The following is a 12061-nucleotide window of genomic DNA, read 5'->3' on the forward strand; positions in this document are numbered from 1 at the left end:
CCTCTTTTTTTTTTTTTTTGCCAGTCCTAGGGCCTGGGTGCTGTCCCTGAGCTTCTTTTGCTCAAGGCTAGTGCTCTACCACTTGAGCCAGTGACACTTTCAGCTTTTTCTGAGTAGTTTATTGGAGATAAGAAATTCTCATGGCCCTTCCTGCCTGGGCTAGCTTGGAACTGCAATCCTCGGATCTCAGACTCCTGAGTGGCTAGAATTACAGGTGTGAGCCACTGGTTCCTAGTGTGGCCTCTATTTTAGAGGTCAAATCCTCCCCTTCCTCTGGACTTCTCATCCCAATTTATGAATGAGACAGACCTCAATGACTTCTTCCTCTCCATGTCAACTACTGCCTCCAACTATCACTAAAGCCATCATTCCTCTTGTGTAGTTGTGGGGAGTCAGGAGGTTTTTACTGGGGGACCCTGGAAGTGCTCAGGGCAATGCCAGCATTTTCCAATTCTGTCTTGAAGTCTGGTAATGGCTCCCTGCCTATCAAGCTCCTGCTATCACATGCCTGGTGATAAGCAAAGCCATACCCATGTATATCTTAATGAGCTTCCACCTTGCCAAGGACCAAGCAGGGGTTCAACTCAGGCCCACTGACCCCAAAGCAAATTCAATGTCTCTACGGCATACTTTAGCTGACTCAGACCTTCACCCGCCCCAGTCTGAGCTATTTGGTTGCTAGGTGCTTATTTTGGGTAAAGCAGCACACCTCAGCAAGTGGCACTGTGGCTCAAATGGTAGAGTGCTTGCCTTGAGCTGAAGAGCTCAAGGACAGCACCTAGGCCCAGACCCAGAGAGAGAGAGAGAGAGAGAGAGAGAGAGAGAGAGAGAGAGAGAGAGAGAGAGAGAGAGAGAGAGAGAGAGAGAGAGAGAGAGAGAGAGAGAGAGAGAGAGAGAGAAAGATCAGCACCCCTCAACTTCAAGTAGGTATCCTAGGAAGACATTGTTTTGCCCAGATATCCTCCAGTTTGGCCTGAGCTGGGGTTTTTTTCCAGGCAGTTTTTCCACTGTCTGGGCTAGCACTATCCAAATGTGGCACCCTTCCTCACCTAGTAGGGTGGGATGGGAATGGGTCTCACATCACCCCCAAACTTCTTTTCTCCTAATTTATATTATCCAAGTGGAAATGGGGCCCTCTCTGTGTTGGTATCCCACCCAGGTCCAAGAAATTGGCACTTTCTAGGCAAGAGCTGGGGTAGGTGTGCTGGCTCCCAGAAGTCTAAGTGCCATCAGCAACCATTTTGCCTTGCTGCTCTGCCCACTTACGTACCCTCTCATGTTACTTGAATCAGCAGAGGTGGCTGCACAGCCCGTCCTGATGGGGTAGAATCTCATCTCCTCTAGTACAGATTGAGCATCTCTACTCTGCAGTCCAAAATGCTGCAAAATCTGAAACTCTTTAAAATACCAATTTGACTCCACAAGTGGACAATTCTACGGCATGAACTGTTTCATGCATAAAATTATTAAGTGCAGTGTATAAGATTATCTTGAGACTCTATGTATAAGGTGTGAATAAAACAAACTAGCCCCATATACCTATCCACCTCTCTGTCTCTGTCTCTGTCTCTGTGTCTCAGTCTTTCTGTATCTCTCTCTCTCTTTGTGATAGTACTGGGCTTGAACTCAGGACTTGGGCACTGTCTCTTAGCTTTTTCACTCAAGGCTGTTGCTCTACCACTTCACTTCCAGCTTTTAGGTGGTTAACTGGAGTTAAGAGTTTTATAGGGGCTGGGAAGGTGGCTCAGTGGTAGAACGCTTGCCTTGTATGCCTGAGGCCCTGGGTTTGATTCCTCAGCACCACATAAGCAAAAAGAAAAAAAGCCAGAAGTGGTGCTGTGGCTCAAGTGGTAGAGCACTAGCCCAGAGTTCAGGCCCCACGACCGGACCAAAAAAAAGGAGTTTTATGGACTTTCCTGCCAAGCCTGTCTTCAAACTACAATCCTCATCGCTCAGCCTCCTGTGTAGGTAAGATTACAAGTGTGAGACATCAGCACCCAGCTTCCATCCCCCTTTTCCTCTAGGACATTCATGTCATCACATTGATTTGAAAAGCAAATGACATCTTCCAAGAAATGCCTATGGAGCATGACCTTACTTTGTGCTAAGGGACATAGGTATCTTTTCAGTTTGGTTTGGAGACAAGAGATCAGTGGAAGAAGGAGCTGGTCTTGGACCTTACTCTTGGCTTCTTTGGGTCTCTAGGTAAAGCATTCCCCAATGGCTTCACGTTGGGGAACATCCAAATTTCTTCTATGTACTATGTGTGGTTTTTGTTTTGTTTTTGTTTTTTGCCAGTCCTGGGGCTTGAACTCAGGGCCTAGGTACTGTCCCTGAGCTTATTTTGCTCAAGGTTAGCACTCTACCACTTTAGTCTCAGCTCCACTTCCAGGTTTTTCTGTGTGTGTGGTAGTGAAGAATCAAACCCAGGGCTTCATGCATGCTAGGCAAGCACTTTACCACTAAGCCATATTCCCAGCCTGTGTGATTTCCTTTGCTAAGTCTCTTCCTCCTCCACCTGTGTGGCCTGATTTGCTCTGACATCTCAATGTCACATATGCAGCAGGGACAGGAGGGGTGTTCTAGGAGGGTGGACCTCACAGGCCTTCCAGGGAGACAGCCAGATTCCTTCTGCATTATGTAAAGACAAGGGGGTGAGAGTGGTTTTACACTGTGTGATGAGAGACAGTTTATCTTGGTCTGTAGCTCATGTCAACAGCAGGCAGGGTGAGGAGGAAAGCTTGTTGGGGCCTGACACCCAGACACAGGTCTACATTCCTAGTAGCTCTTGACTAACACACCTCCTGGCAGCCTCCCCTGTCCCTGCCACAGTCACAGACTGAAACTCCTCCTCCACTTGGGCCCTGAACCTTCATGTATTAGGGTTGTTGGCCAAGGGCTGTAGAAAGCTAAACAGGCTGATGAAGGCCTAAAGAAGAATGGAGAGTTTCTCAGAGGAGGCAGAGGTCAGGAACAGGTCCTCCTGGGTAGCCATAGCCCTCACTGCTAAGGACAGATGTCATACCCTCTTGAAGATAGGCTTAGACTTCTGCCACCCCGTGGATGTAGCCCCATGCAGGGAACTAGGAGGTTCTGGTTCTTTGATGCTGTAGGACCTCAGATTTGTGGGAATTCAGAAGCTCAGTAGAAAGGACCCGTAGGCTTCACAATACAGAATAGAAAACAGGACATTGGGGAAGACAAAGTTCAATCAAGTGCCATAGAAAGTCAGTAACTGACCCAAATCCAGGCAGATACCCCGCACTCCAAGGCCCATAATGCACCAGCTGTGTATTGGGGCTTAAACTCAGGGCCTTTGCTGTTGCTCAGTTGTTGTTGTTATTTGTTTTTAATCATACCTAGCACTCTACTACTTGAGCCACACCTCCATTTCCCGCTTTTTGTTAGTCAACTAGCAAAGCGGCTCTTGGATGAGTCTGTCTTAGCTGGTTTCAAACCAGGATTATCAGATCTCATCCTCTTTATTTTTATTTTTGTTGGTTGTGGGCCTGGAACTAAGGGTCTGGGCACTGTCCCAGAGCTCCTTTTGCTCAAGGCTAGCTCTCTATCGCTTTGAGCCACAGAGCCACTTCTGGTTTTCTGGTGGTTAATTGGAGATAAGAGTCTCTTGGACTTTCTTGCTTAGGCTGGCTTTGAAACATGATCCTCTGCTCTTAGCCTCCTGAGTAGCTAGGATTACAGGCGTGAGCCGCCAGCCCCAGCCACCACATACTGTCTTGGGTAGGATGTGTGAAGCTCTCTGCTCTCAGCATACTTGTCTGTCAAGTGAGAATAAGAGCTCAGAGGGAAGGGTTGGGAACTTTCAGGCTGGGCCATGGACAGGCCGCTGAGGTGCTGGCGGCTGGGAGGCCTAAATCCTGAGTCCACAGAGAAGGTCTCTGTTCCAGGGCGAGTCGGGCGCTTGTGCAGTTGGAAACGAACGTAGAAAACGAGAAGGAGCCCGGGTCGCAACACGGAAGCAACACGGCCTGGAGTCTCCCAGGACAAGCCCGAGATGGCCCACTCGGCGGCAGGATGCAGACTTGGGGTCCCCCCGAAGATCAGAGCCCAGCAGAGGGTCTCCCCAACGTCGGCAGGATGGAGTCCCGGAGTCATCTCCAAGTCAGCCAGAGCCAAGGCCTGAATCCCCGCGACGTGCAGAATCGCCGAAGCTTTCCCAGGAGGGAGGTGGCCGAGGGTAAGGAGGTGCTGACCTGGGGGTGTCCTCATGGTCAGCCGCAGCCGGGCCCCGGATCTCCAGACCCTTACCCCGGCCAGCAAGCTCCAGGTTCTGAGCCTCGCAGCCCCCGCAGGAGCTGACACCCAGGTCCCCGCAGCCCAGAGCGCAGCAGGAGCCTCACAGGCCACCTGCGGCCGGGCTGACCGTGATGGGCAGCCAACGAAGCGGAAGGGATCTTCAGCCAGGAGGACGAGGTGGGGGGAAGACGTGATCCCAAAGGGGAAGCCCCAATCTGGGCGTGTGTGGAGGGACAGCTCCAGGAAGAGGGTCTCCCAGATGGTCTAGGACTAGCCCCGAGGCACCTCCTGGCATCGGAAGATGTAGGAGCGGCAGGAGAAGAAGCTGGTCAAGGAATGTGCCCGGCAACTGGACGAGGAAAAGAAGGAGAAGCACCACCGGGCTGAGAACATCAAACGCTGCCTGGAGAATGAGGGGAAAGTGGAGATGGTCCAAGTGGTTGCAAACCCTGCCATGCTCAAGCGGGCCAAGAAGCAGCAGCTGCACACCCTGAGAAGCGGGACACCCGGACACTTGCAGAAGCAGCTACCCCAGCCGCCCAGCTCCAAGGTCTGAAGACTCTCCACAGCCAGGAGCCAAGTCAGGCAGATGGCCCTGCCCGGACCAGTTCTCAAGCTCTAGGGGTTCAGGTGAAGGCTCCAGGCTGGACAGGGCTCCTGGGCCTTGAAGCAGCGCCCAAAGGAAGTGAGCATCCCCTTTGTATCCCGCTCCTTCTCCATGTACCTTCAGACCAAGAACAGCACATTCTTGCTGCTCAGTGGCTGTTGGGTGGTGTGTCAGCATCCAGCCCAAACCAGAGGCCTGTAGTCAGAAACCAGCTCCTATAGTTGCAGCACCTGAAGATCAATCATCAGGGAGTTTGCAGGAACAAGGCTCCTCTCAATGCCCCTCAGCCCACACCAGTCTGCAGAATCCTGGGCAATTAGACAAGTGTGCCTGGGCTGTCCACAGCAGGAGCATTCATTGAATGCCTGTTGCATACAGGTCCATTGGTAGGTACCAGGGAAAACAAACACACTTCAGTTCCTGTCCACAGGGAGCTTCCATTTTGATAGAATCCATAATAAAGAATTAAAATGAAAAAAAAAAAAAGAGCTCAGAGGATTGTTGCAAGCAGCAGGTAAGATGATTCCTTTGTCCACTGAAGACAGGTACAGCTAGCTACTCTCCTCCTGCTGGAAGTATGGCCTCACCTGGGATGATTGCATTGTAGCCTAACCCTACCCCACTTTCCTTGCACCTGTGGTGGGGTGATTCAGGAACAGAAGTGCAAGTGTGCATGTGACTTCCATCCTAACAGTAAAGGGAACACATTCCTCCTTTCTTCCTTTCAACTGAAGTTTGGAAGAGGTGGCTTGAGGAGTCATCACAGACCGTGATGGGGAAGCCAAGAATGAAGGACGACAGAACAGCCAAGCGGAATAAATCTGGGTCCCTGATAGTTATGTGGGTAACTATTCTATCATGTGGAAAGCAGATGGATTCTTTTTTTTTTTCAGTCTTGGGGCCTGAACTCTGGGCCTAGGCGCTATCCCTCAACTCTTCAGCTCAAAGCTAGCGCTCTACCACTTGAGCCATAGCACTTCTTCTGGCTTTTTCTGCTTATGTAGTGCTGAGGAATCAAACCCAGGGCTCATGCATGTGAGGCAAGCACTCTACCACTGAGCTACATTCCCAGCTCCAAGCAGATGGATTCTTTGGTTTGAGATTTTGTTATTTCTTCCCCCACCCACTTTGGGAATTTGTTTTCATAATTGCAATTTTATTGGTTGTGTCAGGATTGAAATAAAGATAGTGAATCTAACCAACACCATCTTGACCATGTGATAGATGATAGGAAATTGGATTTAATTGGTGCCATCTTGTCTTACTTCCCAAGTCATGGGTGTGCCTGAATTCCTACAGGCAGGGGTGGGGACTTGAACACTATGTTACTGGACATTCCAGTCTTGGATCATGAACTCTCAATCTCCCGTGACTCTGCCTCCTGACCTGGCCTTATTTAGGCCCACACCAGCTCAGGCACCATTATGCCATGCCTTATGTCCAGTGTCTCCTCGATCCTGGCTCTCCTCCAGGTTTCCCGCTTCAGCTCTCCATTAGGGTTGATGGTTTGTTGGTATTGCTTTTCTGTTCTTTCTTTGTTTTACTGCTATCATGGCTCAGCTTTCTGACAGTGGTTAGTGTACTTGAGGAGCAACAGGTGGTAAGGTCCACCCAGGGAAGGTGGGGCAGACTCCTCCCTCATCTTGGCTAAGTTTCCACCCAGTACCTGTGTCACCTAGGTAACTGACACACATGGAGGCAGTCACCTCCCCCTCCTCTGAGGTCACATCCTCACCCCTCCCCCACCTCCCTGAGAGGGTCCCAGGCTCTGAGAACACAGCCTCACCTTCCCTCACCTGGCCAGACCTTCTTCCCACCTCTGGCCTAGATAAGACCTGGCCCTGGCTTGCCCCTTTTCGGCCATGTGTGTCTTCACCATGCACGAGGGCAGGCAGTTCGAAATAAACTTTTCTTTCCTGCCTGAATACCGTGTGGTGTTCTCATTTATCAGCTACCTACTTTTTTTTTTCTTTTTGCTTATGTGGTGCTGAGGAATCGAACCCAGGGTCTCATGCATGCAAAGCAAGCACTCTACCACTGAGCCACCTTCCCAGCCCCTCATTTACCTACTTCAAGTTAACTTATACAGGTCTTTGTGACAAGAGTCTACCTGAGTCACCAGCTTTCCAATAGACTCCTTGGGCTGGGAAGGTGGCTTAGTGGTAGAGTGCTTGCCTAGTATTCTTGAAGCCCTGGATTCGATTCCTCAGTACCACATAAATGGAAAAAGCTGGAAGTGCTGTTGTGGCTCAAGTGGTAGAGTGCTAGCCTTAAGCACAGAGAGGCTCATGGACAGTGCCTAGGCCCTGAGTTCAAGCTCCAGGAGCAGCAAAACAACAACAACGACAAACAAACAAACAAACAAACAAAAACACTCCCAGTTTAACCTCTCAAAATGTGACTTCTCATGACTGAATTCCCCTACAGCAGGATCAGTACACAGACATTTCAATTTGTACACAATTCTTAGCACACATACCAAAAGTCAAACACTGTGAACTGTTTTGAAAAATATTCTAGTGACAGTCCAGCTTCAAAACTGGAAACAGGGCTGGGAAGGTGGCTCAGTGGTAGAGTGCTTGCCTCGCATGCATGAGGCCCTGGGTTTGATTCCTCAGCACCACATAAGCAGAAAAAGCCAGAAGTTAGGCTGTGGCTCAAGTGGTAGACTGCTAGCCTTGAGCAAAAGCAGCTCAGGGACAGCGCCCAGACCCTGTGTTCAAGCCCCAGGACCGGCAAAAAATAAACACAAATAAAAAATAAATTAAAAAACCCACTGGGAACAAATTTTCCTCTTAAGAGGAAACAAAGTACCCATATTTCAAATGCTGGTCTCCTGTTACTTCTACCATGTCACAACATCACAGTATATGCACAAGATACCCACACTCTCCACTGTTCACAGCACAATGACAATTAGGAAAACTGTACTACCACAAGTGGAGGTATGACAGAGCACACACAGTTCTGACAGAAGAGATCAAGGAGTGGTTTTCTTCAGGAAAACAGTTCTACCACAAAACAGCATGGGTCTGGAATTTCAAATATTCAAGACATGAAATGCACAGCTGTGACTCCAAAACTGCCATTTACTATGCTCTGTATTGCAGGCTAGAAAAGAAAACCCCCACCAATGGAATGTTACGTTAAACTAGCACTGAAGACAACTAAGGCCTTCCATTATTCAGTAGCCCAAAAAACAAAACAACCGGCAAATGATTTCACTTGTTAGAATAAACTATTTACATTTTAAAAAATGGGATGAAATAGGATTCTCTCCTTTCTTCTTTAAACAAAATTTTTAAGTCATAAACACCTTTTAATCTTCACATTGATACTCATCATTATCTTAATCTACATTGCTTATGAACTCTACGGACCTTTAACAATTAAACTATTTTTTACAAATTGAGTGATACGCACGTGTCTTTCCTTTTGCTTAGTATCAGCTGTTCCCTCTTTCTCTCTCATTCCCTCCCTCCCATCCCTGCCCTGGGAGTTGCTCAGTTCACTTTCATCCATGTCCAGTTCAGCTGCTGCATTTTTTCACCTGCATTCCGCTGGTTCTGTGCTCTGCTCTCACCTTCCCGCAGATGTGCACGTGTACACATATATGAACACCATCTGTGAGGAAAAGAATAGAGTCATCTGAAAATGATGCAACAAATCCAGAAGAGGTCCTTTGTTTCCTTATCTTTGGGGTTCTTTTCAGTATGCATATTATATTAAATACAAATGAAGAGGTGCTTGGGTATTATTACATTTGGTGCTGATGAGGAGAGAATTCTCTCCTTTTTAAAAATGTTTCTGGAGCTACTAAACATTGCATTTACAGTTCACAAAAATATTCCTCTGTGTTGTTCAAGACAGGAGACAGGGACCACTGGTAATAGGCCGCTGGGTGAGTCAGACTTGGATTCCTTCTCTTCCGCTTCATCAGAGACTGCACTCTTCCTTCTCAGTCTGTTTTGGGTGGGCAAATCCTCTTTCTCTTGGCTGGTCACCTGGCCTGTTTGCCCTTTGCTCCCCTTTTTCCTTTTGTTTGCATTTTCTTGTCTGAAGGTTCATCCTTTCCCCCTCGGGCTTTTCAGGCTTGGTTCCACTTTGGCAGGAGCAGGCTTTGATGTGGACCTGGCCACGTCCCTTGGCCTCGTCCTTCTCTGCCCCTTCTTGGGCATCAGGGTGGTGCGGGTACTGTGGGCTGAAGTGCCAAGTGGGAGAACCTTCTCAGACCCCTTGCGCCCCTCCCACCTTCGGAGTTGCTGGAACCCACGGCGGCCAGCACCCCCCCCCCTTTCAGAATTTTTGATTGAGACAAAAATAAACGTGCATTCAAAAGTATTTTGTTATTGTCAGTTCTGGGGCTTGAACTCAGGGCCTGAGCACTGCCCCTGAACTTCTGTGTTCACAGCTAGTGCTCTGCCTCTTGAGCCAAAACTCCACTTACTGCTTTTCTGGTAGTTTATTGGAGATAATGAAGCAAGAAGGCCAGGTCTGGTTGACGCCATATTGGCCACATGGTGGATGGTAGGATCTGACATCTTGTCTTCATGCTGGGGAAGGACCGCCCCCCCCCTCCCCCATTACCTGCTTCCCAGGTAATGGGCTTGCCTGGACCCTGGAGGCAGGGGCAAGCACTTGGCTGATAGGTTACTGAATCTGTCAGTCTAGTGCCTGGGACTGGGGATTTCCTGAGGATCCTGTGCCGTCCTATTTAGGCCTGGACCAGCCTAGCCGCCAGGACTCCATGCCACGTGTGTCTCGTGATTGTGACCTGTGTCCTGTGTCCTGGCTCCTCTCCAGTCATCATGGAGTCCCAATTCAGCTCTCCATTGGAGCTGAATTGGCTTGTTGGTATTGATCTTGCTATTTCTTTCCTCTTTAGCATGTTTCCTAGTTGTGTTATATGTATTGTGCTGCAGGCCTTTGTAACAGCTGGCGGCCTGTTAACTGTATATAAAGACTCCAATATTCTATATTTTAAAATGTGGCTTCTGGGATGATTTACCTCACAACAATAAAAGTCTCACAAACTTTCCTTCCTGGGCTGGCTTTGAAACGTGATCCTCAGATCTCAGCCTCCTTAGTAGCTAGGATGACAGGTGTGAGCCACTGACACATGGCACCTGCATTCTTTTTATGTCACCTTTCTTTGGGATTTCCTGTTTCCTAATGCTACACCAAATCTTACCTGATACAAGGACTATTTAGTTGTCAGACCCTGATGGGAGGATGGCCATCTTCAAGTAAGGAATTGCCCTGTGGCAGGAGGGATGATGGCCAAAGGAACAATAGAAGGAGGGCAGGGAGTAGGTGGGCAGAGAGGGGACAATATGCTGTGAGAGATCAGGCTTCACAGGGCAAGGTAAGCACAGCCTTGCTCCTAAAAAAACAACATTGACCTCAGCCATGTGCAGTGCTTGGCTTGGTGCTTGGTTTGTGATAATGATTTACTCTACAGCAACTGTCCCACTGTCCTCATTAACCACAAAATGTGTTTATGGTTTATGTGTGTGCATGCACGCACACGTGCGCACACACAAACACACACATACTTGGCCTGGGGCTTGAAATCAAGGCCTGGTCGCAGTCCCTGAGCTTCTTTTCCTCAAAGCTAGGGCTTTACCACTTAAGCCACAGTTCCACTAGTGCTCTACCACTTGAGCCACAGCTCCACTTGCAGCTTTTTGGTAGTTTATTGGAGATAAGAGTCTCAGGGACTTTCCTACCCTGGCTGGTTTCCAACATCGATCCTCAAATGCTGAGTTGCTAGGATCACAGGCATGAGCTACCAGTGCTCGGCTAGTTTCTGCTTTTGAAATTACAGCTATCTTCAGTGGAAAGGCTAATAATTAAGAGAGGAAATAATCAATGTTGGGGAAGACAGAGCCACCGGAACTCTGCCATGGGCTGATGGCAGGACCATACATGTCACAACCACTTGGAAAACAAAAATCAATAAACCCTATAAAAATCCATGTTCAAGGCTGGGAATGTGGCTTAAGGGGTACCTTAAGCCTGCTTAGAAAGGGGGAGATTCTGCGTTCAAATATCAATACTTCCAAGAGAGAAAGGGGCAGAAAGACAGAGTAACAGAGAAGATATTCATGCAATGCATGTGAAGGATTGATTCCTGCCATTTTCCCTCAGATCAAGCAAAACTCCAGATGTACACTCACATGCTTGATGGCAGGAAGGTCAGGAGATGAGCATCTCCTCCTTGGCTTAGCCGAAAGCCCCTCATCCCAGGCAGAACAGCATTTTGGGCGTGGCCAAGGGCACTGTCCTTGGTCCCCAAGAGACCATAGCCTAGTTTTAAAATTTCCATTTCCTTGTTAAGGCCTTTATAGGCCTAACTCCAAATCCACCCCTTTACTCAACCACCATACCCACGGGAAGGTTTGTTGCCCCTCGCTGTTTTGCTTCAATAAACAGTCCTTGCTTGTGGAAGATCAAGTTCAGTCTGCCCCCTTTTCCTCCATTTTCCTAACAACATGTGTTCACCAAAAGTCACCTATGCAAGACCTTTCTGAGCAGTCCTATACATAACAGTCCCCAACCAGAAACAACCCAAATACCCTTCATGGGATGAGTGTGTAAGCCGAGATAGAGCAGCATAATGAAACGTGATAACAGAGACTATGACCAACAGCTGCACACAGTGGTGTGGGTGAAACTCACAGTTGCAATGGAGCATGGGATGGTGTGATCCCACAGACAGAAAATACAAACCCACACAGAACAATCTAGGCAGGGGCTGAGGATGTAGCTTAGTGGCAGAAAAAGAGCTTGCCTGGCTTGTGCAAGGCCCTGAGTTTAATTCATCACACTACAAAACAACAACAAAAACCAACTCTACTGGGGAGAAGAATCAGAAGAGGGCCTATGTCCTATTTTCTGGTCAGGGCATTTGTTATATGGTTGTGCTCATTACAAATTTATCTAGAAGATAAATTTATACCTATAAGATACACTTTAATGGAGGTGGTTAAATAAAAGTGAGCCGCCTCCAGTGTGTGTGTGTGTGTGTGTGTGTGTGTGTGTGTGTGTGTGTGTGTGTGTGTGTGTGTGTGTGTGTGTGTGTGTGTGTGTGTGTGTTGGGGGGAGCTAAACGGGCAGTGTAGCTCTTTGCTTTGCACCCTGAGAGGTGTGAGGCGTGAATAAGCCCCTTGGGCAGTAGTAAGAAAGAAGACTGGA

The 12061-nt window shown here is 48.4% G+C and overlaps 1 pseudogene; it reads left to right on the top strand.

Annotated features, from left to right (window-relative positions):
- The first annotated feature begins 3835 nt into the window (after positions 1-3835).
- On the top strand, positions 3836-4813 carry LOC138820254 (coiled-coil domain-containing protein 86 pseudogene; annotated as a pseudogene).
- Positions 4814-12061: the final 7248 nt, after the last annotated feature.

Source organism: Dipodomys merriami, unplaced genomic scaffold (assembly GCF_024711535.1).
Source record: "Dipodomys merriami isolate MVZ:Mamm:240054 unplaced genomic scaffold, mDipMer1.0.p SCAF_85, whole genome shotgun sequence".
In the NCBI taxonomy this organism is placed as follows: domain Eukaryota; kingdom Metazoa; phylum Chordata; class Mammalia; order Rodentia; family Heteromyidae; genus Dipodomys; species Dipodomys merriami.